General features: G+C 34.2%; 1 protein-coding gene and 1 long non-coding RNA gene across 13 annotated transcripts in view; one reads left to right on the top strand and one right to left on the bottom strand.

The window, feature by feature from the left end:
• Positions 1-18,454, bottom strand: part of LOC149476791 (uncharacterized) — a 465,754-nt gene extending 447,300 nt beyond the window's left edge. Inside the window, exon 1 of the long non-coding RNA XR_016317720.1 lies at positions 17,606-18,454. This is a non-coding gene — a long non-coding RNA (uncharacterized LOC149476791). The remainder of the gene's footprint in view (positions 1-17,605) is intronic.
• The window catches only part of brat (tripartite motif-containing protein brain tumor), a 432,659-nt gene that overhangs the window by 247,593 nt on the left and 157,262 nt on the right, over positions 1-27,804 (top strand). For 6 of the 12 annotated variants that reach the window (XM_089711170.1, XM_089711167.1, XM_089711157.1 and 3 more), the window contains exons 1-2: positions 2,755-2,912; positions 3,051-3,134. The exons of 2 other annotated variants lie outside the window; for them this stretch is intronic. The gene's annotated coding sequence lies outside the window, so the exon portion shown is untranslated. Of the gene's footprint in view, positions 1-2,754; positions 2,913-3,050; positions 3,135-27,804 lie in introns of those variants that run through there. 4 more of the 12 variants (XM_089711158.1, XM_089711161.1, XM_089711160.1 and 1 more) reach the window with 1 other exon arrangement.

The following is a 27,804-nucleotide window of genomic DNA, read 5'->3' as shown; positions in this document are numbered from 1 at the left end:
CAAATACCGATTAATTTTTTTAATTTATTTTTTTTTGAATAAAGGAACAGACAGACAAATGCGGAGAGCGACTTTGTTTCATACAATTAGTGATAAAATACTGAATTTAAACATGACAAAATAATAAATGATTACCATGTTGTCAACGGATTGCTAATAATTATTAAACTATTGCATAGCTTTTATCTCAGACTGAGCGTGGCGAGTGGCGACCGAATATACAAATTCCGTAACGAAAAAACCTAACACCCCCCACTCCAATCGGCACAGCGATGCGATGCTATGCAATAGCTTTACCGCGGCAGTCCTCGACTCCATTTATGTCATGTAAATAAATAACTGAGTAACTAAGTAGTTATTATGCAATCTATTAAATTTTAAAAATCTTCACATACAATAACAAAAGTGTTGTCATTGTCATAAGTGCTGGTAAGTTGATGTAAATTTGCATAAACTTTCTTATTTAATCGCAGTATTCGAAAGGATTTGTAACCTACTGAAGATAATCAATTATACAATCAATCTTGGATCAGTAATTCATGCGTGCTAGAGGAACAAACATTCAATGTTTAGGGAGATAAAATTTCACCTAGTTATAATACTGATATGACAGATAAATAAACAAAATACTAATTTGATTAAATTTATAATCATTTTGCATAATGATAAAATTGAAATTGTGTCAGTAACCGATTTAATCACTTTCACTTTTATCTGCATAAATATTTCTTATAATTCTATATAGGTTGTACTTATATCAAGTTTTATCAAATCCCGCTATCCATAATCCATACCTATTGGAGTTACTAGACAAGTTTTTTAGTAAGATGTAATCTCTATACAATATACCTACACAATCGAAACAACGTTAGAAGTTAAAACATACCATAAAAATTTATCTATTATAGTAATAGGTGTAACGAATATTATTTACGTATTTTTTAAAGTCAAACAAAATACCTACATTAATCTCGGTAATGATATTAACAAATTAAATCTCCTTAAAACATTTCGTAGACGTATACTCTAGCCTAGACTGTCTGTCTAGACGATTTCTAACATTAAAGACAATATTTTAACCGCTTTGTAATAAAGAGTGACCTTTTACATCACTACATATTATTAATTATTACACATATTATATTAATTATTACATACCTATTATTAATTATTCAATAAAGTCCTCCGCTGCGTCTGTCTGTTCGCGATAAACTCAAAAACTGCAACACCGATTTTTATTCTGTTTTCACTAATGAAAAGCGTAGCTTTCGAATAATTTTTTAAAATATAATTTACTAGCTGTGCTGCGCGGTATTACCCGCAGTGTTACGCTCCTGTTGATCTTATCGAGGTGATATATAGCCTATAGCCTTCCTCGATAAATGGGCTATCTAACACCGAAACAATTTTTAAAATCGGACCAGTAGTTCCTGAGATTAGCGCGTTCAAACAAAAATACAAACAAACCAATATAGATTAAGTTTTAGACTATAGGTACAACAGGCAGAAGTCTAGTTAAGAATATAATATTTTCGTAATAAATATTTAGTAATCGTGATAGGTAACCTAGTATTTGCATTGACTTAGATCTGCTTTTAGGTTTAGAACCTAGATCACACGTGAATAAATAACGCATAATAAAGGGTTTAATATTAATTCTCAAGGTCGTAAGCCGAACTTTCTCTGTATTGTTAATAAGAAATGAGGAATCTCGTCTAGACCCATTTATTAGGAGAAAGTACTTTGCATTATACCTTAAATCTTGTATTCAAGAAAATAACATTTTTTTATTCTTCTTTTAGAACCCGCAGATAGGATTGTACCAGATACCAGATTTACTGTATAAATTCCTTCTATTATTTACCATTGTACTAAATAATATAATCATCTATTAGGTACCTACAATTCAAATTAGTATACTTACCTAAGATAAAAAAAAATTCTCAGTTCTCATATCATACCTACTGCAATTAATATTTATATCATAAATCAATGTAATACCTAGGTATTATCGCATAATGTTTGTAAGCATCATCATAATTAAAATTATTACTAATTTTGTGTCATTCAATAATTTATTGTTCATAAATAAATTTAAATGTTACCTACATGTAAATCAATTCAGTTTGTTTAATTTATGCATAGTACTAAATAGAGATACATATCTACATCGAAAATTTCACCTAAATCAAAACACTACTCCAATTTCTCATATCAGATCATATCAATAAATCAATAAGGAATTAATTAAATCACTCTTATCTTAACTGTGAACATTTTGAACCAATTTAGATATATTGTTTTATAAAACGCCGAAAATACGTATTTCTTTCTACAATAAATAGACAATAGCATTACATTTGTTATTTTCCCAAGACATTTTAAAGCACGTATTTCGCTCGCTTACCAAAATCGTTTAATCTGATAATATCACAGATTAATGTAAGAACGTAACAGATAGTGACGTATTTTTATAGCAGTGCCCGTGGCAATGACCGCCGTTGACGCTGTCAGTTCACGGCCGTTTACAAAGAGGCGCTCTTATATCCTTGTGATGCGCGATCGCTAAATAATTTTCCATCTAAACAACACAAGTTTTTAATTCGAGCGACGAATGCACCGACCGGACTATTCATCCTGTATTCGAAAATAAATAAACGGTTGTCGGGAGTCGGGGCGCAGGGCGCACCCTCACATCAAAATACACTCACACACACCCAACGCGGGGCGGTTGCGACTTGAGAGGGCGCTAGCATTTGCTCACTGCTCAGTCTCGCGCCGACTGCCGTTAAGGTCGGCTGTCTTGTATCTGTTTGTGCGACAATCGAAATAAAAACTAGTTACTCCGGAACGACCGGCTATCCCACAGTGCGTTGTGGACAAAAACTGTGGTTAACGTGTATTTTTTATCGGTGCGTATCCCTTCGGAAGCGTTTTTGTACATCGAACAGTTGTTTACATGAATGACGGTTGAATTACGTTGCGTAGGTCCAAAAACGGATAGTTTGTGTTCAAGACGGAGCATTAATAAAATTCGTTTCTATTTCCAGATAAACTGTACGGTTTTGGGAGCCATTTGTGAAACAAAGGCATAGTTTGTGAAAAGGTGATCGTGTAATACAATCGAAATACAGGTATGTACCTTTTTGAATGTTAACGGTCGCCACGTTTAGATTTGTAAGTATGACTAATCGGTGATTTTTTATCAGATTTATTATTTATATTTCCGTGATGTGGATAAATGTACGTATTTTCCCATTTTAGGTCAGCGACCTCGTTTCGGTCGCATTGTAGGTAGATTATTAAATTTTTTCTTCATTCGCGTATATATTTGCTTGTACAGACTTACGTAAGCCGGTTTATAGTTGCAGATTATAAATTTTAAAGAGTGTAGGTAACTAGGATTTATTCGATTGCATAATTTTCAATCTTTGTTTGGCATTTTGACTAGAGTTAACATGTTTCCATATAAAATAACGTTCGAAGTTTTGTATCGCAAATGACATTACGATTTAGGTACTCGTCCAATGAATGCATGCACGCCGGCACAGATACAAAATAATTTTAGTCACAATACCTTTGTCATATTATTATTAGTTATGGCAATATAATTAATGAAGATCACAACTGAACACAATTTATTATCTAGCACAAATCTGGCGCTGCTTTTGATTGATTGTTAAGATTACCTGTTGCATTAAACGATAAAGTTCCATACTAATGGCTTTGTCTAAAAGTAGGTCTTATATGTTACGAATTATTATGAAACAAGAATACAGCCTGAGGCGCTCACGTAATCTGCAGTAGACATGCTCGCAATTTGTGCTTAGGGTTGCCACCAATACTGTTTTTACGATTAATTTACTTTTTTTAATAATTGTTTTTGTCGTTGTTTGCCTGTTACATCGCTTTTATGCATGCAGATGTGCTTGTTGCAGTAGACATGCTCCTAATTTGTGCTTAGGGTTGCCACCAATACTGTTTTTACGATTAATTTACTTTTTTTAATTGTTTTTGTCGTTGTTTGCCTGTTACATCGCTTTTATTCATGCAGATACAGTGCTTGTTGCGAAAGTTGAATAGCGAGACAAATGTGTGATTTTTCGATGCATATTTTAATGCAAATGAATGCATTTTCGTGGCGAAATTACGCTTAAAATGTGGCATGTTAAAACATTTAAGACACTAAATGCATAAAAATATCTGAACAATGTGTTAAGACTTGTTTGTACAAGTTCTGTCATAGAGTGTGTCATGTTCAAGTTTATGTTAGTATAATTTATAGAAAAACATATTATCACATAGCTCGTATTTCAAAATAAATTAATCTCTCACAGTGCATTTAAAGTGAATTGAAATCGAAAGCGCAATTACAACATTAATTGAATAAGCGACCATAAATCCTATTTATTTAAGTATATTAAATCGCACAACTCTAGACCATAGCCTTAATAAAACCGGTTTTATTTCCGCATCCATTGAATCCAGCGATTGGCAACCCTATTCGTATCAGTGACAGGAGTGACTCTCCTTTGACAAAAGTTACATCGAAACCGTCCGCGTCGGTGGTATTACATTGTGCAAGGCATACAAACGCCTGAATACAAATTGGTAAAAATAAATTTGTATGTACAAATAGCGGTCAAATAATTGCCACTCGGAATGACTAATACACGCAGAAAACACTGTCTCGTAATAAAGTTAGAAAGAAAGAATTAACATGAAAGTAGCGATTATGTCAGCTACCGCCTACCACAAATCTTATCAAAATAGGTATAGTTGAGAACAGTTATTTTCATATAGCGGACGAATAGTATTCCGTATATTACAATTACCTATGCCTTGGAAAGAATTCCTAATTCATTAAAGTTTTCATCCAAATTGTCGTAAAAAAATTGACATAACTAGTTACTACTAACTACCTACATAAAAACAAAGAACATTTGATCTAATTCCTGTATTAAACTTCAAAATTAATAATATTATACCAACCTTTCTTATTAAAATGCTTTTAATATTCACTTTACGTATTTTAAATTTAAATTCAAAAACTTACGTGTTTTAATTAAAAAACTACGTGAAAGCGTAATTCAAGACTGAACTTAGTAACAAATAACAATATAAGTGGCTGTCTCTCAGCTGATTAATTAATAAAGACTTGCCTAATAGACAACAATGGCCGATTAAACAATTAGTTGCCCAATGCCCGCTCAAATTGCGCTTAGCTGAATCTATGGGTAGTTTTTTTTATCTGTGGCGATGTTCTTGCTGCATTCATCTATACTAATATTTTAAAGCTGAAGAGTTTTTTGTTTGTTTGAACGCGCTAATCTCGGGAACTACTGGTCCGATTTGAAAAAAATCTATCGATGTTAGATAGCCCTTTTATCGAGGAAGGATATAGGCTATATATCATCACGCTACGACCAACATGAGTGGAGCCACGGGAGTGAAACCGCGGGGAGCAGCTAGTCTATAATACAATTCCTTTAACAAATAAGTTATTAATATTAGTATAGAGAATTCTATATCGAATATTTCTTTTGTAACTTGAATTTACCTTCAAGAATTTATATTCTACATTATAATCATACAATCTAAATTTTAGTCTGATCTCATTTCTTATATATAAAAAGGAATACATTTTTACATCGTTAAACATCTGCTCACGCTTTTCACAAATCATGTCGTATATTTTTATTACCAAGCAAGTATTGTAATAAAATATATTTAATAATATATTAATTATTTTAAGTACATGTATTTCAACACCACCGTTCGTTAATTTTCATATATGTAATACAAATACGTTATATATAATAAATAATAATCATATTAAAACACGTAAAGGTTACCGGTAGTTCCAAACTATTCACGGGTATCTATTTTTATTTCACTTTCTCCTCTCGAGAGTGAAAGGGATGGACGATATTTTTGGAGATGTGTTGAATGTTGGTGTTCCCGTCTCTAATGTTTAGGGCATGCAGAACCGAGTCCGGTTCCAAGTTTCTGAAACCCGGTTCCAAATCGAGCTCAGAACCGGGTAGAACCGGGTTACCCGGTTCTTTTATAATACCTCGGAAAAAATACGAAATAAAACAAAAGTAACTGTAAAAGTACCTGATGGGCCTTTTATTTTACGCGGCTTGTGTCTTATTTTATTAAATTAATAAAGAAACAAAATTTCAATACTTTTCTTTATTTATCAGTCTTATAAAAGTATCTTGTTATCATAATATCACATATAAACTTAAACCTTAGGTATTCATCAACTGGAAACTGTAAAGCAAAAAACCGGCCAAGTGCGAGTCGGACTCGTGCTCCGAGGGCTCCGAACAAACCTATTTTTTTATAATGTTGTAACTTAAAAATTTATGTTTTTAGCAATTTTTCCTTTATCTGTGTTATAAGACGTTACTTTTACCAAATTTCAAGGCTCTGTGTTCATGAAAAGTACCCTGTAGGTTTTGAGTTCCATGTAAATGTCGAAATTTGCGAAAATTTTCATTATTTACGGCTGTATCTTTTGATGCGTTGGCTTGTGAGTTTGACTTTTTTACAGCATCAAGGGACCGTAGACTTGAGTATTCGATATAAATTTTAGCTTGATACCAAAAACAAAAACATGACTGGATCATTATGTGAAACAGGAAAATCAACAGCTTTTCAAATTTACGACAAATCTAATAAAAATATATCTGTAGCCTTTTTAATTTTTGTCATTTTCGAAGCCTAATTTTTTTTTGGTCTACATCCTCAGAGTTGCAAACTATGCTCGAAGACTTGAGCGATGCAAGCCTTAGGGTTAGACTTACGATGAACATGACCAAAACGAACATAATGACTAATAGCACCAAAACCACCATCATTTTCGAGGGTGGGTCAGTTACATATGTCGATGAGTATACTTATCTTGACAAAATAGTTTCTTTCCAAGCATGACAGGATAAAGAAATTGGTAAACGTATTGAGAACGCTTGGCTTTTGGTCGATGAAAGAGCTGATGAAAGGAAAGATGCCTCTTTCACTAAAACGAACACTCATGGACATGTGCATCTTACCTATCCTCACCTACGGTGCACAGACTTGGTCATTGACTGATCACCAAAAGTTCGCACTTGGGGGTTGCCAAAGATAGATGGAGCGCAGTATTTTGGGCATAAAACTTACGGATCGCGTCCAAAATGGGATACTGCGCTCAAAAACACAGATAATCGATGTAGCTCATAAAGCTGCTGAGCTGAAAAGGAACTGGGCTGGCCATGTTTACCGAATGTCGAAGGAGTTGTGGGCGAAAATTACCACTTTGTGGATCCCCAACAAGGACAAAAGGCTGCGTGGCAGGCCCAGAACAAGATGGCGGGCCGAGCTTGATTCCCATTTAGCAGATTGGAGCAAAATTGCTCAAAATAGGGAGAAATGGATTGAGGGAATAGAGGCCTTTGCTCAGCAGTGGGACAGCCATGGCTCATAATAATAATAATAATATAGTCCCACAACACAGTAAAGTTCTCGAAAGGGCCTCTGCGTATTGGATCCGTGTCCCCACGTAAGCCTTCCAAAGGACCGGGTGGGTACCTTCCTTATGATGGTACCCGTGTATTATGGAATTGAGATACATAATAATAATAAATACAACCGTAGGAAACCTATAGCATCTAAGGTTAGACAATCAGAGCCAAGCTTGAGGCGTGGCACGAAAATTCGCGATGCACGTGAGTCTGACGTTGCCAGATAGAATAAATTTGTTGAAATAATGAAGCAGAATATAAATAATACTTTATATTTTAATATTTTGGTCGGAACCGGGAGAACCGGGTTTCATATTATTCAGACCCGGTTCTCAAGATCATCAAAAAACCCGGGTTTACCCGGGTTTTTCAGAACCGGGTAAACCCGGGTGCATGCCCTACTAATGTTGGTATACCCGTCTCTCTCGCGCTTGGGTAAAATGGATTTTCATAGAATCTAAGCATCGTTATTTCGGGATGTTTACTTCTTGAAAGTAAAACTGTGATACGGATATAATCTAGATTTAGAGATTTAAGACATGTGCGAGTATTTCTGTAATACCTAACCTGCGTAGTAATTTTTGATCGAATCAGTAAACAATGTAATTTTTGAACGTTTATTTATGGAGAGTAAAGTACGTGTTATAGTTTTAATGTTTATTACTGTTTATGAAATTTATAAGAGTTTAGTCTAGTAGATTGTATGTTTATAGACTTTTTTAGGTATGTAGAAAGAAAAGTAATCTATTCTGTATATAATTTTTATTCTGTTACACAGGAACAGCTAAACCTATTTTAATAAAACTGATAGCTCAGTCACAGAATGGACTTGACAAATAAAAAATTGCGAAACTCATGTATGTGAATCGGGTCAAAATTCAAATCCAAGATTAGTTGCATATTATTTCTACCTTACATACAGCTAACAAACCACCTTTGAATCTATTCCGTTCCTAGATCCATACAGTGAAAAAGGCTCGCCTAAATTCGATTACGTTAGAAATAAAAAAAAGTTCGATCCGGAGCAATCCCATTGAATTCAACCTGAAAAGAAATTCCAATGACGGTAAACAAAAGCAATGTCTGCGGTTTTTTAAAAAATCTATCAAGTTTTTTTTATGTTTTTTCTGAAGATTTGTTGGGTATTTTTTTCGCTTCGATAGTACTCGAAATCTAGTTGGTCGCGCCTTTGTTTTCAATCCATTGAAATGTTCAAATATTTTAATAAAATTTTTCAATCGGAACTGCGTATAGAAATGAGAAATGTTTTATTTTAAATACGCTAATGTGGGTTATTGATGGCTTTAATTGAGGTCGATTTTTATTTTACTAACTAATTAATTTTTAATTAATCATTGAATTTGGTGCTGATTATTTTTGAACTTGAGTACGAAATTAACTAGGCTCTTATGAATAATTAAAGGTCGTTTGACATAGAAAAATTAAAAAAAAAACATTACCGTCGTTGTTCCCATCACGCTCAAATAGCTGAGTTTTGATTTGGTTAATAAATTCTAAACAATAAATTTTGCACCAGTGTCGGTTTGCAATATTTTCCCTGAAAAGGGACATTAATTTTATATCCGCAAGCAAAATCAACAAAAAAAAGACGGGTTGCACTCCGGGAGTGCCGGCAGAAGTGAAAACTTGATTATTAACGTTCAGCATGTTTGATATTTTGGAATGGTATCCGTCTTACGCATGGAATATAAGGGCTAAAAAAAAAACATCCGTCATACGCTTTTTCGATCAAGCCACGTATCCTGACTCCTGACGCGAGTTTAAGATTTTGTACCCAACGCCGCGGCCGCTAAAGAAGTTTTCACTTCAAAAACCGGAGCTAAACCGCATTATACTAAACATTTATTTATATAAATCTTAATATACAGGCCCTTATCATATCAAATCGTCCCATAAATTGATCGAACACAAGATCAACATACCATCGCGAGACGGTACTCTATAGCCACACGAAATTGAACTCAAAGTTTATGGAGTTAAGGTATAAATTGCAGGTACCACTTGCGCCTGCATTCGGCCGTCTGCCAAATGTTACTGACCTTCGACAATAATTCACTGTGACATTTTCGGTACGAATATATTAATGGTGACTTTTTTTATATGTATGCAAGTGTTTTTTTTTTGGTTGTAGGTAGGTTTATATGGATTTTTAATTTTATTAAGATGGTAGATTTTTATTTGCGCTAAAAACATCCTTTCAATTGTACCATTTCAACATGCATAGAATTTTCTTTTTCATCAAAATACAGCCGTTTGCAATTAGCTTCCATAGTGACAAACATTATTTAATCATATACATTCAAATTTAATTATACGCCAAAGGAAACAAAATAAAATTAACATCCGTTCCCATAAGACCCATATAATAATTACCGACCAACCGTGGTTCCCATCCAATGTATGTAGGTATGTTCGTTTTACCACATCCACGCACCAGACATGCGTAATAAGGTGCAATCATTCAATTATGCGTAGGGACTAGGGTGACGTGAAGAAATTGTCAAGAATGTGTAGTGGGTTCCGTAGTTTTCTTTTTACCATTAGTTTCTAAGGGTTATATGAAAAGGCATCTATACTTTTTACAATAATATCTTGGTACTCACTTATATGATTTACACTGTAATACTAATAAGTAATAACAATAATTTACCTAGTCGTTGAATAATTTGAGCAATTTCAGTCATTGCTTTATTTAACTTTGATTTTTCATCACTCAGTTTTCGATAACCATGAAAATATCAGTCCAGCTACCTAATCATATTTTAGATAGTTAGTAATTACAAAATGTACAGTATTCCTGGTAAATTAATTGTAATAAAAGCGCTATGTTATGCGATTTACATTCCTGTTTTTAACACAAAATGCACTAGAGACACTTAATAGAGGGCTATTAAATTATATTACACACTAAACTATTTTCACTTACAACCAAGGAGAAACAAATCTGCAAGTACATTCGCAATGAATCAACATAACGAAAAACAAAGAAATCAGTCCACTGCAGCTGTGAGTCAACGGCAAAGGCGAACAAAGACGCGTCTGATGACTAGTCGCGACCAGTTTTACTTGGTCCTTGAAGTTTATAATATAATAATTATGTATGTAGTTCTTAGGAATCAAGACTATTTCGATTTGTGAAGTATTGGTACCTATGTAACGTTTAGTGAGATCGTAGCCACATTATTTGCATAGGCTATATTATTTTGCTCAAAAATTGCTACCATGACTCATGAGGTACTTCAAAGTCAGCGAGTACATACTAGCAATCGACTATGTATGGGTCTAGGTAGTTCGTATTTCCTTGTATTATTTATCCGAATCTTTTGAATACTCTTTGCCTAAAAGATACTGTTATTATTATCTAACAATTATTATAATACACGCTTAATTCGCACACAATATTTTCCTTAAAATCACGTTCATTTGAGACCAGTGAATATAATACCAACCTACACCAATATCATAGAAAAGAGGCTTTATATAATAGAGATAAGGTCCAATATTTGTATCCACATAAAATAACATAGATGGGCATCTGTTTTTATTTTCCACGGGTGTGCGTATTTGCAAGTGCTGCCAAGAATAATTTTTTCGCTTGGCAAGATAATATGAAAACATTGCTCAGATAAACATATTATTTATGGATGGACGCAAATTATACACAATGGATAAAGCTTGCTATAAAAATTGGACACGTTTTATGTCTATTTGGTCTCATTATTTAATAAAAGAAACTCGTAAAACTACGATTGAATGCAATGAGTGCTATAAAATCGCAAATGAAACGCTTCATATAAATTCGCAACCGCCGGTTTTTATTATTTATTAAAAAACGCAAGGTCAACCTTCATACTAATCCGCGACCTCAATATTATTAAGCATAAAAGTATCCAACATTACAACATTGAGATAACAACGCAACAATGTGAGTGCGCTCGATCAAACGGCGCATAGCAATGAGAAATATTTCTCAACTATGCGAACTACCTTCACTGTTAACCTTGGTGATATGAGCAAAGCCACTTCCTAGTTAATAATTCTGCAAACGTACAACCACTCAAGTTATTATCGGTTGCAACAACCTTTCCTATTCTACCGAGAACTTCACACTTCTAATGGAGACTAGCCGAGATGTGTGGTCGTGTGTAGACGAGTCATTAGGAACTTCGAAACGTAAGCCTTTGATTGATTCCAAGCGAGAGCCTCGTGATTTATGTCCGAACGGAAACCACTGTATTTTGTTAGATCTTAAACTATCAAAAACAGGATGTCAGTGTTGAGCAATATAGTAATTTGTGTACACTTGAGATTACGTGATTTCCTGATCGTTTCGTAGGTACGTGTCGATTCTAGAAATGTGAACTCGCGACCGGTGCGCTGTGCGATGCTAAAATTTGCGCAACTTCCTGCGTTTGTGATCGCGCTCATTCGAACCGATGAACCCACGGATTGTTTAAATATTAACATCACAATAGGTATTGTATCTACCTGTCTAGTTGGTACGAAAAACTCGTAAGAGGAGCGCGCGCGTTATCTCTGTTCGTCGGTAGGGGAGCGAGCGAGATGCCAGATAGGGCCGAGCGGTGAAAACTCGGCGTAAAGTAATGTACCGACTCACGCGCGGAGTTGATGACCGCCAGCGAAGGCCGTACAATCGGTCAGACACCAAATGTCACGGCCATACGCAGCGGGCGACAGGAAAAACTGCGTCACAGATGAAAAAACGTGACTCAGACGCCGACAGCCGACCAGTGTAGCATGAGACGCGCAACCGGCGCCCGCATTGGAAAAAAAATGATCATACATGCGCCAACCTTCACAGGAGAGCGGTTGACAATGACATTGGCTCCACTTGCGGAAAACGGAAGACCACACTAGCTCACAGCGAACAGCCATTATAAAATTTATAACCGTAACATGAAAATAATTTTTCCCGTCTATATTCCGCTGCGCATTTCTCCTCGTAAAACCTATATAATAACTGGATCGGCGTTCGTTTACGACTGTCAAAATCGTATATCTAATAATAAAATGGCTCAATTTAGTATGGCGATGTTTTATCGCGGGGTGTAAAGCGTTATTAAATATTTTTATATGCGTGTATTGTCCGAAGGGGTCCGGCGATGGCTAGATTTTGATTCGAACCTTTGTTTTCGTGGAAACGTGACGCGGTAATGATAATAATTCATTTTTATCTAAGTGGTAGGCACGGCGCGGTCGGCTCGTTGCGTCGAGCTGGCTTTTTTACGTGATAAGTATAAATAATCATCATCAACCTTAGTTACCCATTGTGCGTGTAAAATATCGTTTTTTGTTTGAATTGAAGGACCCAAGATCTTTTGTGACTTTAATGCCTGTGACAAAGCGCCGAAAAGAAAACTATTTATTATTATAATATTCTTCGTTATGAGCTTCAATAATAATGGTTCGTGATCTTGTATTTCATTGTCAACGATAAAAATAATGAACATACATAGTGTTGTTGACACAGAGTTGAATTATTTGAAATTTCGTTAGATATTTCAAATGTGTTAAATAAATGGGACTTTTGATATTATATTTATATCTAAGAATTAAACAGTTCATTATACATAATATATTTTATGTACTTCTGTCCTGAGTCTGATTATCATGTTCATGTTATATCCAGATACATTTTTATTTTTAACCCATTGAGCCCCGAACGGCCCGATCGGTCCACGACACAATAGATTTTCTATTGTGTCTGTGATTCCGGGGCCTGAGTTATTACTAAGGTCTTGTTACATTGGAATATTATTTACAAATGTGAATGCATCGATAATAATAACGTCATCATTCCTTTGACCTCTAAATTCCGAACATCCTTTAATTAAAACGTCCCGCGAAGGATCAGATTTTATCAACTGAGAGGCAATACATTAACAGGTCAATAAACTTGACAACATTAACCACTTTTTGATGCGCAGTCGAGCAGGTAAGACGTTGACCCCTCGAGGAAACAAAGTGTTTATGATAAGTCGGCCATGTTTGAAATTACAATGTGCTGTCATTATTTACAACCCATTTGCATACTTATTACAATAACGTTAAGAGCTTTAATAATCTGTGACGTGAAACCAGTCACGCTTTGTTCGAATCTTTTGAATGTTCTGGAACGTTTTTTGAATTTTATTTTCCAAAATCGAACATTAGTATATTAAAAAAACATTATTAAAATAGTAATAAAAAAGTTTAGAGCGTGGATAAGTGGTCAAAGTTTTAATTGAATCTGCACGTTTAAAGTGTGTTTAAATCGAGGCGAAAGGATTCAGTTCCATACAAACGTACAAGTGAAACTAATAAAAGCGTGTGGTTTTGTCTCTAGAATGTGAAATTTTAAAAGGAGGTAGCAAACGGTTTGAAATAGTTCTAAACAGGTTCCGATGAACATTACCTGCTTTTTTATACCCTTGATACCTGCATGTGTGAAAAATCCCTTAAGGGTGAGTCATAATACGCCGAGATCGGGTTACCAAGCATCCTTTGAAACATAAATTCGAACCGATCATTTAATTGAAAACAACCAATTTATCATGAATATTTGTAGTATTTTTTGAGATAAATTTAAAATTTTCGTCAGATCAGTCATAATGATTTAGCATACATTTTGAATTAAAATAGAAATATGTGTTGTATTTTTTGTTGTTGCATTTTTTTTCTCAAGTTTTCGTAGTCTTCATGATTTTGCATATATTGGATTAAAATAGCAAATAGCAACACAGGCTAATACATCCCACGGTAAGCGTGAGAAAATAATAAATTTATATATAATAAATCGTAAAAACTTAACATACAACTTCGCATATTAATAATGCCATAAATATACTCGTAACTAATAACAATTAGCGTTTTATGTTAAACATCAAGATGTTAAATTTATATAGTTACGTTCGATACCACATTATAGGTTTGCGGTATTTCAGAGATAAGGCTTGAGACATACTGAGCTATAATAATAAAATTATATTAGTCATTATTAAATTATTATTGCACTAAATTTATGTTCCTATACTAGACAAAGCTCTCTCCAAGCAATTTAATGATTGATCCATTATATATTATACCCAGAGTAGATTTAAAACAATACTCATCATATTTTTTTTGTTTTATTACGCAAAATAATTAATAAATTGTGGTTATAAATATATTATGATAATTTATTTTTCAAAGGTTGGAAGTTCCATTAATAAATATCAAAACAGTTCAAAATAAATATCACGGGAATTTTAATTTTACTTAAATGGTTTATTATTATTTATTACATAGGGTATTATTGAACACAAAAGCAGTGGCTTAAACTTAGATACGTAGCTTAAACGAACTATCGGTAGTTAACACCGACTTAAGCACTAAGTTCTCATGTCGCTTGTACTCATAGCTTGAGTTAAGTTAATACGTGTAACTTAGATCTTATAAGTACATACTAAGCAAGAATAAATAGCTTATAATGCACTAATGTTGCTAATGAAGTCTTTCCCTTGATTATAAGTTTTATTGTCTGTTTAGTATCTACTTAGGTACTGCAGAGACTTGCACGTATATTATGTACTGATCTATATGTTTCATGTAGTAATTATAATGATATTTATATACGTACATAAAAATTCGAAATTCTCATTGTGTCCACTGCTTTACTTTGAGAATTTTACTAATAAATTAATAACATCTCAATAGTTATTCAATTATCTTATAAGATGTATTATCGAACACGAGTTAAAATTATAATGTAATATAATAATTGCAAAGATAAATTTTTATATAGAAACAGCCCCTACAATCCTGCATACGTGTGATGTGATGTATGTAAAGAAGATTATATGTTTTTTTCTTTCTCCGGTAATCGAACCCAAGACATCAAGCATTGTATAGAGAAGAAGAATGACCTCAATAAATTAACCCTCATTCATATGTGACATTATAATTCATTGCGATGCATTTATTTTAATGTATTCATTAATATTTTATTTAAATTATGTCGCCGCCTTACAGAGATTCATTTTGTAAATTTATTATATGCAAATGGAATAAAGGATATGCAGATAAGTGAATTTTAATTAAAAATATAATTGTTTTATATTCATAGTCTAAGAGATGGTGAATAAAATATGGTTTTAGATATACATATGATTTTTACGTGATCAAAATCTGGAATAAACTTATATCAATAGGTAATATTATATTTATAAGAGTGATAGTTTGTATGTTTATAACTCAATTACGCGAAAATGATTCAATGAATTTGGATATTATTTTATAAGGATTATTCTTCACGAGCAAAGAAGGGTTAGTTAGTTAGCGCGTTTCTAATATATTATTAGAATACCTAACTAAGTATGTATAATCAAATAAAAGACTCAACTTTGTGATCCACAAACATACAAATTGACCTAAATTGGAGTCAAATACAAAGTTCTAAAGTTTGTTTAGGTAATATTATTTTCAGTGACTTTCAAAACAGAAGTTATTCTATATTTGTATGAAATATCGTATAACATCTAAATTTATCTATAGTACTGTGATAGTACCATAATCCTAAACCGAAACCTAACTAGTAATAGCGAAAATAACTATGTCTGTTTGTCTGTCTCTTCTTCAAGCCTTAACTGATTTGTATGAAATTTTGTAAAACAGTTTGAGACCTAAGGACATAGGATAGTTTTATCCCAGAAATCCCTCGTCCTCGGGAACGGGTACTATCTGGGTTTTCCTTTACTATGCGGACGAAGTCGCGGGCGGAAGCATCGATTCGGTCACTAGGCGGGATTCGAACCCGCGTCTTTCGCTATTCCGGGCGTGTAGCATATGTTTTAAATTCTTTGTTTTTTTATTTTGTGACCTGTGAATGTTATTTCTTAAAACAAAGTTACAAGGAGCCGCCGGCGCTAATTTGCAACCAGATTCTCGGAAGGACTTGACCTTAAGTTGGTCTAGGTTAGTGTAAGTGACCTAAGGCAATGTGTGTGGTATCTTAGTTGCGAAATGGTCCCAACTTAGGTGGGATTTTCGTAAAATGCAGTTTAGTGATTAAGAAATATGTGTGTAGGTATAATGTTTATAGGCTCTTGGTTTTTTTTTGTTGAGATATGACGTTCAGTTTTTTTTTTATGAAAATGTCACGCGGGAATACTTAATTTTTCGGGATTATAAATTCACTATTTTAGTTTTTTTTTTATATAAAGTTATATTTGATTTAATGAATTTGTTTATATTTGATAATTTAAAACATTATCAATATTTTTTAATCGAAGTTATTACATACGTTTTTGTTTTTATTTATAATAATATGAAGAAGCAGTTTAATCACTATTAATACTATAGAGGTACCAACATAATATTTGAAGGCCTGAGATATATCTTGCGTTTTATATTTAAAATGTTTAAAAAATCATTGCTTTGTTTGTGAAGTTAATAAAATCTTTGTGATAGTCTTCAATTAACGAATTACCTTACCGAAAGTAGGTATCGAATTCAATCCGGTCATTGACCCGGAAAATGATTTTTTGCCGACGACCCTCGTAGTTTACATAACAAATAGGTGCTAATTATATATGCGCAATATTTTATCTTTACGTATATAATTATGTTTGTTTACCCTGACACTGGAAACGAGTTGACCCATTTTGATTGGATTCTAATCAATGAATAAACAATGTTCGATAATTTTTGGGACATGCAGTTTATTGAGAATTCTGGTTATATGCGTTTGCTTAAATATTGGGTATTTTATTAAAAGAGGTTAATAATGTTCGGAATTTAACGTGATGTTTTAAATATATTATTTAATCCGAAATCGCGTTCAATTACTTTGAGCGTGGGCATAAATAATAAATCCCGTTAATTAAATGATTTTTATTTGGAAACATAATTCGCGTTAAATATAACGCAAAATAAAACTCGACTGTATTAAAATTATTAAATCGTTTTCATACATTATTTATAGGAACTGCTTCGTCATTTATATCTGAATATTTTATAAATAGCTTGCTAAAATTAATCAAACCAAGCCTATTTAAATTTATAAAGAATAGAAAAAACCCAGCCTTTTGAAAAACTAATAGACCGGGAGATACTGACACAAAATTTCGAGTCATTTGTAACAGGATGGCGGTTCTACAGGGTTCTTAGTACGCAATGACAAAAAGAAAAATGATGGTGTGAACGCTGGTACCGGCGGCTTAGTCGCGTGGGCGTTAGTCGAACTCGTCGGAAAAAAGCGAAAGTCAAACGATTTGTAACAGTATGGCACTTATTTTTCCTGGAAGTTTGAGGATCAAAGAATATAAATACAAAATTTCAAAGATCTAGGTGTTGGAAATCTTCACTTATATAAATTAATACTAAATTAATTTTTCAAGTATGACAGCACTTTTTCCCCCTACTAGAAGTATGGCAAATATAATAATGGTCACATTTTATCAAATACTCTCCAAAAATCCAAATGCAATACTGGTACAAAAAGTTTGGCGAAATAAATTTTTTTTGCAGATTTTCGGCGGTATGGCAACCATTTGGAATCGTCCGAAAAGTATGGCATGGCGATTTTCGTAAATGGCTGCACGACGATGGTTACCTGTGCAAAAGTTAGCTTGGTACAAATGGTTGAATAATTGTTTTATTTAAATCAACATATTCGCGTCGGTATGGCGGGCTGTAAGTCACACCGGAAAAGTATGGCATGACACTACCGCCTACTTCTTTTTTATGGGCTATCGGTAAATACTAAAATTTTTGTGTTACAAATCGTTTGACTTTCGCTATTTTTCCGACGAGTTCGGCTAACGCCCACGCGACTAAACCACCGATACCAGCGATCACACCATAATTTTTCTTTTTATCATTGCGTACTAAGACCCCTGTAGAACCGCCATCCTGTTACAAATGACTCGAAATTTTGTGTCAGTATCTCCCGGTCTATAATTATTTTGTGTTAAAATGTCGAATACATAAACCAACATAATAGGCTAAAAAAGTGCCGTGATACTTATCAAATAATCATTTTATTAGCTAATTAGAGCAATTAATTAACAAATATTAGATATATATCAATTATCAATAAACATGCACGCTTTCACACACACACACACACACACATACAAATCACACCTACTTGTTATCACACATTTTTTTTTTTATATTTTCTTTGTTTTGTTCTTGATGCTATAGCTATTAATATTTTATTTGTGAGCTTAATAAAGATTTATTATTATTTATTCTTCATAAATATGAGGTACTTTTCAACGACAGATGACTGACGGACATGACCTTATAAGATTTCAAGCCGGACCTATAGGTAGTCTAAACAGCTGACGGCGCACCTGCCACTGTATATTAAATATTATAAAATAAACTGAATGTGAGATTTCTTGCGAGTTTGTTTATTAAATAATGTATTGTAGAAATATTATGGATGTGTGTGTTGGATATTGTTCATAATATCGTAAAATGTTGGACTGATTTGTATGAAATTTTCATTTCACTTCTTAACCTTTTCCCTTCATAACTAAACTTCAATTAATAGTTCTGTATAGGAAACTATTTATCAAATGCACATTATCTTTTGAGACTTGGGTTCTACATTTATTGTACAATTCAACAAATAAAACCTTAACATATTGTCTTCGAAAATGTCCTAAAAGGTTTCATGTATCCGTGCAAACATCTAATATCTAATATATATTATAAAGGCGAAAGTTTGTAAGGATGTATGTATATTGTATGTATGGATGTATGGATGTTTGTTACTCTTTCACGTTAAAACTACTGAACCGATTACAATGAAATTTAGCACACATATAGAGGGTAACTTGGATTAACACATAGGATAGTTTTTATCCCGGAAATCCCACAGGAACGGGAACTATGCGGGTTTTCCTTTGCAAACGCGGGCGAAGCCGCGGGCGGAAATCTAGTAATGAATAACTAAAAACTAATCGAACAGAATCTCACCAAAAAGAAAAAGAATCAAAAAGCATACCAATGGTGCGGTCAGCAAAAAGTAGCTCCATTGTATTCAGAGATTTAGAGTCAGGGCTTTTGATTCGCTCTAAGCCAGTATTAGGCGTTAGGCGCTCACAACTGGAATAGAACTAATTAAAGCCCGGATATGAACAATTGACATTTTTTCTGAGTAATCTATACTAATATTATAAAGCTGAAGAGTTTGTTTCTTGTGTTGAATCTCGGGAACTACTGGTCCGATTTGAAAAATTCTTTCGGTGTTAGATAGACCATTTGTCGAGGAAGGTTATAGGCTATATAACATCACGCTACGGCCAACAGGAGTGGAGCTACGGGGGTGAAACCGCGCGGAGCAGCTAGTTTGATGATATGGCTGGTTGAGGAAAATGACGCATCTTGGAATAAAGTTATAATCCGTCTTATGTTTTAAAATTAATTGAAAAAGTTGTCGGGAACGATCTATATTCTATTTGGTACGGTAATAAGCTTTTCTCCCGCGGATTCGGCCTCATAATCAAAGGAAAACAAACCAGCATAGTTCCCGTTCTTTTAATATGTCCTTTCACAGGTTTTAAACCCTTCAAATCAAATCGGTTGAGTGGTTTAATGCGTGAATAAGAGACGGACAGACTGACAAAGTTACTTTCGCATTTATTATCCACATTAGTAGGGATTATAAAATATTGTTCACTATAAAACTTCGGGATTTCTTTGACATTAAGTTTTGAAAAATATATTACTTATACTTACTGGTATTATAGGTAAAACGTTGTTCCGTCGCGTTCTAAGAACCCGGCAAAAATAAAACGTTCCCAGAATCACTGCTAGCTGCACGTGGCGTCGCCTGCATTATGTTTTGTCGTTTACGTTAAATTGTAAACAAACTTACATTTTTGTTTCATACAATCGTGTGTCCCTTTTACTCGTATGTACTTTGAGGTATAAGAGAATGTGTGAGGTAGATTTTTTTAGGGTTGGATGGTGAAATGCATTTGTTTTGTATGCTGTGTGAATCCCAGGCCTTGTAGGTAAATAATTTAGAGCGTTTAATATTTCACTAGGCTAGTTAGCATAAGTATTTAAAACAATATCAATAAATCTAATGCGTTTTGGGAGAAACATAGTCGGATGCGATGCCTTTTTAGTTTTTAGAATCACTACATAGTATAAAATAATTTGGAAAATCCAAAAGTGCACGCCTCATAATTTTTTTTTAATAAATATTTATTAATTATTATTTTTGTTTATTTAATAACAATTAAACCACATCGAATCAGACCCTGAAAAATGAAAGGGTTCTATTCCTGAGCATACTCAAGCGTAACGGCGGGGGCACACGATGCGTTGCGGCGGCGGTGCGGCGCCGGAGCGGTGTCGCTGCGTCGTCTTACATAGAAATATCTGTGGCATGTCACACGATGCGCTCCGGCGCCGCACCGGACTTGTAACCACCAAGACGAGGCGGGGAGGGGTGAATGCGGTGCGACGTCGGAGCGGCACCGCTCAGTTGTTTTGCGTCACAAGGAAGGACACGCTGTGCAACGCTGCTACGACGCCGCTGCGACATAAAAACGTTACGGCGCCGCACCGCTCGTGTGCCCACTGACACGGTGAAATCTTTGCGGTGCGGCGCCGCAACGCATCGTGTGCCCTCGCCGTAAGAGAAAAAAAAAGACTCGATTAGTAAAGTATTTCGGTCGCTATCGTGTTAACAAGAAAAAGGATCCGCACATACAGACACACGGACGTCCAAGACAGAACTTTTTTAAACTGTTTTTTAACTAGTTTAAATAACAAAAATGACATCAAAAATATCATGAACGTTAAAAATAGTGTTTTTTCTTAATATGTGTGTGTATGTATTATCTTACAAGTGCAATGTATGATACATAAAGACATTTTAAGTTTGAAAAATCAGATGTTTTGCGCGAAGTGACAGTAGTACCCACCTCAACGCTTCGCTTATGAGGCGTGCAAAAGTCGCTTTCTCTGTCCCTATGTCCCTTTGTATGCTTAAATCTTTAAAACAACGCAACAGATTTTGATGCGGTTTTTTTAATAGATAAAGTGATTTAAGAGGAAGGTTTTAGTATATAGGTATAATTCATTAGGTTTTAGACCAAGCGGGCAAAACCGCGGGCGGTAAGCTAGTAAAACATAATTAACCCTTAATTGGTCGCGTGGGGTGTCATACACCCCAGAGCGGGTTTCCAGGCTCACAACTTTTTAAAATTTGAATTTAGCGCGCTGTTCTTCCAGGTAGCTTCGTAAATACGTAAAACGTACACGATTCAGTAGCGAGCGGCGCTCGGTTGTGGACGGTTGGGCTCGGAGAGCGTGTTTGGGGTGCACGACACCCCAGGTGACTGTTTGTGTGGTCTAAATTCCGAGTAAGTGGCCAATTGGTAACTTTATTATTTCTGTTTTAAAACATTGTATTTTGCAAGTGATAAATGTTAATAGTGTTCAATTATAATACTTTGAAATTTTTGAGGTTATGTTGTGATATTTTTGTTTTAGGTTACCAGTAAAATGCCACGTGGACTAAAAGATCCGGAAATTATCGACAATGCATCACGATGATAATGTTGAGGGTGAGAAAAGAAAGCCCGAAATTATTCATTTTTATAATAAAACGAAAGGGGGAGTTGATACGAACGACCAAATGTGCGCCACTTATAATGTAGGAAGACGTACCAAAAAATGGCCGATGGTGATATTTTTTCAAATTTTCAATATCACAGGTATCAATTCCTATGTAATATACAAATCTAAAATTGACCCCAATATATCCCGAAGACTATTTTTATAGTTACTGGCTGTTGATTTAGTCAAACCTCACCAAATATCAAGAGCCAGCATACCCACACTACCACGACCGCTGCAAAAATGGCTTAAAAACGCATGAAATTTCGGACCAAGAATCTATTTCTGAAGCAGGCCGATCGCAATCATACAAAAGGTGCCATGTATGTCCAAGAAGTAAGGACAGGAAAACAAAGACTGAATGTTTTAAATGCCATAAACATGTGTGCAATGACCATATGATTGTAGTCTGTAAAAATTGCAACGGTTAACACGTTCGCTGCGAAACAGGGCTTGAAACACCCTGTCCGTGTCTCGTCGTTATAGCGGTAGGAAAAAACTTAAACTTCTCTGTCGTGCGGGAGGCATAACTTCCATCTGGTTCAGTGTAGGAAAGTGATATCTATATATCTGAGATGTGCTATTGATTCCTAGTTCAATGGTATACCGACCTTAATACCGGGTTCCTTAGACCTCGTGCCGCACTGAACAAATAAAAATTCTAACACAGTGCGGAACGAGGTTGCGAACACCTCGTACCACCGCGCACCTCGTACCGCACCCTAAGCTAGCTTCACGCGGTTAGTGTTGTGCAACGCATTCGAGACTATTTGTGGAACAACTTATTGAAGCTTTTACAAAGAAGGACTTGAATGTGGATACAGGTACCTAATTTTCAAACTACTCGTTATAATAAATATCGTTAATAGAAACGTGAATGTGACATGTTGAGTAACTTTCTTCAAATATGTTGATAATCATGATTACTATTAGTGTGTTTGTTCATTGAATCAACTAGCGGCAAATCCAAAACACCCGGCAATCGGTGTATGGCTCATCAAAATTTAACTCTTGCCCAAGTCAACAAGCCAACAAACAAGGCACATCATCTCTTAAAGTGATCAAAGAAGAGGAGATGTGTAGGATGTTACGAAAAACTCCGCATCTTCTTAACAAGTCGTGAGGCCGACAAAAAAAGTAAAGGAAATTCTCACAGAATGCACTGGTTGCAAACAATATTCTGGTTTGGCCTGTTTTAATAAAAAACATCCATAAGTTTGATAAATAAATACAATTAAATAAAATCGATATTTCTTTTCCCATCACTAAATTATATGAAAAACTGCTATTGTTCAGTGCGGTATGGGGTACATCAGACCCCACATTTTATTTTACCCATAGAATCTAAACTAACTAATCTAACCACGGGCGACGGTAGATTTAGGTTAATGAACTCATTGTTAATAATAATCACGACAAAAGCCGCACACTTTGTCTTATTTGGCGCCAAAAAAAGGATTTTGGTCTCCTACGGGCGGTGGGGTTTAATATGCCTCGTGCCGCCACAATCTCTGGTATAGGACAAGGTTTAAAACGACCCGTAACGCAGTAATGGAAAGTACAGATATATCTGTGCCGCAGCGAACGTGTTAAAACTAGGATTTGTAAAAAATATTTTTCATATTAAAAAAATAAGTTAATTATATTAAAAATGTTTAAAAGTTGATTAATATGTAAGTTCAAAATATGTTCTAATTAATAAAAGTCTGATTTTGCATGTATTTCGTATTTTATTTTATTTCCTAATTCTGGGGTGCTACACACCCCACGCGACCGCTTATGCAACTTTGTAGGCGCGCCCAATTAAGGGTTAAGTATTAAAAAGATTTGGTATTTCAGTACAGTTTATTAGTAAATAGAGGTCCATATTTAATTGATAAGCATTATTGTTTATATGTTGTCGAATAAGCGATTCATTCAGTAACAAATAAAGAAAGCTATTCACAACCCTCGGAGGAAGGAGCCGGGCTATTTCTGTTGTTAAAACAAATTGAACAAACCAAGTTCACAAGCAGACATTTTATTACTGTTTCCGTTTCGGGGATAACTTTAAATATGGCGGGGAACGAAACTGTTTTGTCTTTAAATAATTTAATTTGTATACAATTTAATGTAGGTATTTGTTCTAAGGCAGAAATGAATTTTAGTCTGTGATTTCATATGTACTTACGATCTATTTATCTTTTTGAAAAAGTACAATTGCTTTTTTAACTCTGTATTTGTTGTTTTGTCTTTTAACTATGTTTGTGTGTCTGACGCCTTTGTACTCGATTTTGACCCACTTTTAACTGACAGATTTAATCCAAACTTTGTACACTTATCAAGGCTGGATAACAATATATAACTAATATATATTATAAAGGCGAAAGTTTGTAAGGATGTATGGATGTTTGTTACTCTTTCACGTAAAAACTACTGAACCGATTACAATGAAATTTAGCACACTTATAGAGGGTAACTTGGATTAACACATAGGATAGTTTTTATCCCAGAAATCCCACGGGAACGGGAACTATGCGGGTTTCCTTTGCAAACGCGGGCGAAGCCGCGGGCGGAAATCTAGTATATAATAATTTCACGAGTTTAACTATATTAATGTATTTGTAAAATATACCAATAATGTATTCTCAATAGAAGAGATGACGGTTTAAAATCCGTTACAATCCGGTTGAAACGATGTTTATATAATGTGTGATGTCACTTTTATTGGAATTAGTTGGAGTTCAGTCAGAGCGGATGAAGTGATGATTGCTGATTCACATACATCTGTATGGTTTCTTCTGAATTATGTACAATTTATATTGACACGTATATTATTTTAGTAGTTGTAGTTCTATATTTATGCCTAATGCTTAAGGGAATATTTATAAGCTAGTTCTAAGATGTTATAAATTATTATAGTTTTCTCGTTTATTTGTGATACATAAATCATAACGTACCTACCTTATTTTGTGACATTTTTAGAAGATATAGGTAGTTATAAACTACTACAACCTTTACTGCTATATGGAATATTCACGAGTATTATTATTGTCTGTTTATTCCTTTGAAATTATTTCATAATTTGTACATTCATTTCATTCTTTAAATCTAGCCACTAAAACGTATATTTTCCAGTTGCATTTAATTTTAATACTTATAGGTACATTTAATCACTGATTTTGCCACTCATTACTATAAGACAGCTGATGTTAAAGCAAATGAAAGTGATCGCACGTGACCAAGGTGTAATCTTCGTCAAAATATAATCGAACAATGGCTGACCTTTGTCCATCAGTGATGGCACCTGCTCGATAATTAAATATCGATATTTTTTAAATTTTGTCCATTAATTACATTCATCACTCCCAAATTGGTACTTTCACATTCCTACGCATAATAAAAAAGATGCAATTATTTTTGTCACAACGCGTAAGTTAATAATTGAAGAATTAAAACAACGATGAATAAAAAGCTGTAGAAAGTCTACATTCCATAAAACGACCTAATGCAAACAAGAAATGTGTTAACATAACCATGCTACTAAATATAACAAACGTATAATACAAACAAGCTTTAATATGCTTGAAATTTATGCGTTTGAAATAGTTAAGAGTTTTGTACAAACGTGCATTTACACCTAAAACAGTAACTGATATTATAAAACAATAAAAAACTAAACTACTATATACCTAACAGATGCATAATATGCTCCGTAGCGAACCGTTATGTCAATCTCAAACCTTAAATCATAAAAAGCATAAACTACAGTTACCCAAGAAAATATACGGTACATTAGTTTACCTAGGTCCTGTTTAAACGGTCCATTATAGTTTCCAAGCGCGTCAAGCGTCAGATTTCGTATAAAAGAGAAAAAATCCGGAGCCAGTCTGGCCGACGGAACCGTCGGAATATTTAAATAACGTCTGGCTCAAACAATGGTATCCGACCCTCCGGCTTTGTTATGCTAAAATTAAGGCTCGATTCGTCAGAACCTGTATCGATAAGTATGGACTATTGTTTGTACATCCCTATTGTAATGAGGTTATAGCATATGGTCGGTGAAGGTTTAACGACTTGTTGTAATTAGTGGAGATGTTGATAAGTTTATCGTAAATTTCATAGAAACCAGATATCCTTATCTAGGAGCTTTTAATATCCATTATCAGATGTTATGGGACAATATTATAGTACACTATTTTTCCTACAATATCTTATAATGATGTCAATTATCTATGGAGGAATGAATTTAATAATAGGATAATGATTTCGCTCACACTTACTATAACCCAAATGTAAATAAAATGTATATGCACCTGTGTTATGTTATAAGTGAAATAACTACAGCAATCATTTATCTATGAATGCGGAACTCTGATACCTCAAAGAACCTCGCATTTATATTATTTATACACTTACGGTGGAACAAGGAAAATGCTACAATGCTCTAATAAGGATTTATTACGTTCTCTTACAGAGACAGTGACCTAAAAAGGTTTTAGACTTGAGCTTTGGTGGTAATTAATAAAAATAGGTTTTTGAAATTATTCTGACCTTTATAATACCTAATGTTATCATTTCGAAGAAATTTATGGATGAATTCCCCTTTTGTCCATTAATGCGGCAGAAAGTTTTAATGCTACAAATTTAATTATTTCAATTGACAGATTTTAGGCGCAGTATTATTATTTAAATAGATTATCCAAGTACAATCAAAATGGTTATCGACACCGCTTTGTTATGCTAAAATATTTATCGTTCGTCAATATTATCGATAAATGAAACGCGCTATTGTTTGCACATCACTATTTTAATAATTTCATTATGGTTCCGTGGCTTATGGTATAATTGTTTAATTATTTAATAAATACATATGTGGGTTAGTTGATTGTGGTTATTATAGTTATGAAAATATTTGTTTTAATAGCTGTGTTTTACCTGAAAATAAAACACATATTAAATACTTACCTATATTTGAAGCTTACTTCATTGAGAAGGTACCTAGCTTTTTCCGCCTATTTTTCCCTCTCTTTCCGTTGTATATATGCTATCTCTCTCGCACACCTCTCCACCAGGTGGCGGGGCGCACGATAATGTCGGGCGCTGGATGTTTTTCATTGAGTCGAAATCCACAACAGGTGGACGTTAAGTGTAAGCTTCAAATATAGGTAAGTATTTAATATGTGTTTTATTTTCAGGTAAAACACAGCTATTAAACACTTGACCGTAATTTGAAGCTTACTTCATTGAGACCTGTTTGTTACCCACCTGGTGTACAATATATGGACGCCAATGTGAATTTGAATACATAAGTAATTACTTATTTCTTTATTTGAAAGAGTAAGGTGTGCAGATAGTATACCTACCAATAAATCACACAAATTTTTATATTATATAATATATTAACAATCCCAGATGAAAAGTTAATCAAATAAGAACCAAAAAGTTAATCATAATGATTAAAAGTATTAGAACTTATGAGATTGGTTCAAGCGTACCTTAGTTAACCTTTTGGGCTTGAAAAGTTAAAGTTACTACAATTTTCACTATCTTTAGCGTAAATCTGCGAAAGCGCCAGTAACGACTTTCAATTACGCATTTAGATGTTACTTACAAAATGAAGCAACAGCTGATCCCGACGAGGCAAAAATACCTCAAACTCAAACCT

The sequence above is a fragment of the Colias philodice genome, chromosome 26, assembly GCF_061535455.1.
Source record: "Colias philodice isolate Cphi_HAF_F1 chromosome 26, ilColPhil1 Martin Lab GWU primary, whole genome shotgun sequence".
Taxonomy (NCBI): domain Eukaryota; kingdom Metazoa; phylum Arthropoda; class Insecta; order Lepidoptera; family Pieridae; genus Colias; species Colias philodice.
Note: the sequence above shows the minus strand (reverse complement) of the source record. Positions and strands in the feature narration are given on the sequence as shown.